Below are 2,103 nucleotides of genomic sequence, written 5' to 3'. Positions count from 1 at the left end.
TGGCAGTTGTTTTCAGTGTTACGAACTGGAGGGTGAATATAACCTTTTTTAACCCTTTCAGTCCGAGAGGTCGCCAATAGGATTTGTTGTTGATCAACCCTAGTCTGTCTGATCGAGCAGACCTATCACCTGCAAGCAAGCAACTTTCTCTGCAGGGCCATCCCATGCAGTGAACTGATGTTCCCTTGCTTCTGGCAGCGTCTCTCCACAGCAAGGCACTGGGAAGAGTAAGGTTTGGTTCCCGGATAGACGCCGCATTTAAACCTCTCCAGCCAGTCAACAGAAGCATCATAGTAGGCTCCACATCACTCAGTTTTTGGTTATATGGATACCACCCGGCACTGCAAATGGTTTCCACGTTTACAGAAAACTATTATGCTGGTCACTCATTGTAGAGCCATCTTTACAGGAAAGATCAGTAATAAAATGTGACACGAAGGATGAGAAAAACAAGAAGAGTGATGAAAGACAGAGATATGGAATGACAATGGTGAAGGAAGAGGTAGGCAGCACAACAAGTGAGTGGATGATGGTCGCCACCAAGTAGTCACCTGCTCCAAGAAAGATAAAAAAAAAAATGTATAACACTGTGGTTGAAAAAGGTTAAACTAATTTTTATCCTTTACCACGTTGAGTACACCGCTTCCCGTCCGATCAGCGAAGTTAAACAACGTTGGGTCTGGTTCGTACTTGGATGGGTGACCGCCTGGGAACACCAGATGCTGTTGGCATCCCTACGTGTCAAGTGGGGTTGGTGGAGGATTAGTGCCCCTCCCTGTAAAACAATTAACTTTAAGCCCTTGACCACCCCATCTGGGATATGCATGGCGTCTGGTAATAGATATGAAAAAAATGAATTATTATTATCATTATTACTATTATTGTTGTTTGTTACTACTACTGCTACGCTACTACTACTGCTACTACTACTACTACTACTACTATTACTACTACTAAAGGTGAATGTAGGGAAGGGTAAAGTGATGGTCTTTTTGAGAGAGGTGAAGTCAGTGAGTCTACAGCGAGGTTGGATGGTGAGGAATTGGGAAAATGTGAGTACGTTTAAGTACTTGGGTAGTGTGATGAAGTAAGGATGGAGGTTTGGAGGGTGAAGTGCTTGAAAAAGGATACACCAGGAGAAGAAAGGTTGCTGGTTCTTTGAAATCAGTGATAAGAAACAGGGAAGTGAGCATGGAAGTGAAAAAGTTACTACATGACAGTATTGTGATACCAACTCCTAACGTATGGAAGTGAAGCTTGGACGTTGTTGGAAGGACACAAGTCAAGAGTGAGAGCAGTGGAAATGAGTTATTTAAGAGGAGCCTGTGAAGTCACATGGAGAGACAGGCTGACGAATGAGGATATAAAGGAGCGTTGTGGTGTGGATGTGGATGTGATAGGGAAGCGTTATGAGGAACACACTGAGGTGGTTTGGCCATGTGGAGAGGATGGAGGGTGAAAGACTGACGAAGAGAGTGTATTTGAGTGAGGTGGAGGGGGGAAGGGGGAGGGGGAGGCAGAGGATGAGATGGAGGGATTGGGTGGAGAGGTATATGAGAGAGGGGTGTGTGAGTTGGGAGCAGGGCAGTAAAATGGCGGGGGACAGGGCGACTTGGAGGCGATTTGTTTGTGGCCACCTCAAACGGGATTGAGGCGTCTGGCAATAGATAGATAGATTATTATTATTGTTGTTGTTGTTGTTGATTTTATTATTATTATTATTATTATTATTATTATTATTATTCGAGGGAGTAGAAGAAAAAAACGGTACTCCCGAGGTAGATGGTTAGCTGGTGTCAGGGAAAGCTGGAGCTCCCGTTTCACCAGCCCTCAGCTGTTCCTGACCATCTCCCTTTGCTGAACATTTTCAGTGTTTTCATTTACAGAGAGCAGGCCAGCATACTCTCATAATACCTCTGCCTCCAACTGTCTACGCCACACTACATGCACATTAGATATCACACCTATTTTCATACCCCTTAGCAATGTCCGCTACTTTATTGTCAGCAAATGCGGTGGTCCTTCGATTTCCACCACTGGCAGGGTAGGGCTGGCGGCACAGGCCCCTCCCGGTCGCAGTCTAGCGACTTTGCCGACAGCGGC

At 45.4% G+C, this 2,103-nt stretch overlaps 1 pseudogene; it reads left to right on the top strand.

Moving 5' to 3' along the window:
- Positions 1 to 611: 611 nt before the first annotated feature.
- On the top strand, positions 612 to 731 carry LOC145391797 (5S ribosomal RNA; annotated as a pseudogene).
- The last annotated feature ends 1,372 nt before the right edge of the window (positions 732 to 2,103 follow it).

The sequence above is a fragment of the Coenobita brevimanus genome, chromosome 19 (genome assembly GCF_032717465.1).
Source record: "Coenobita brevimanus isolate Jiangsu-jjx chromosome 19, ASM3271746v2, whole genome shotgun sequence".
NCBI lineage: Eukaryota > Metazoa > Arthropoda > Malacostraca > Decapoda > Coenobitidae > Coenobita > Coenobita brevimanus.
Note: the sequence above shows the minus strand (reverse complement) of the source record. Positions and strands in the feature narration are given on the sequence as shown.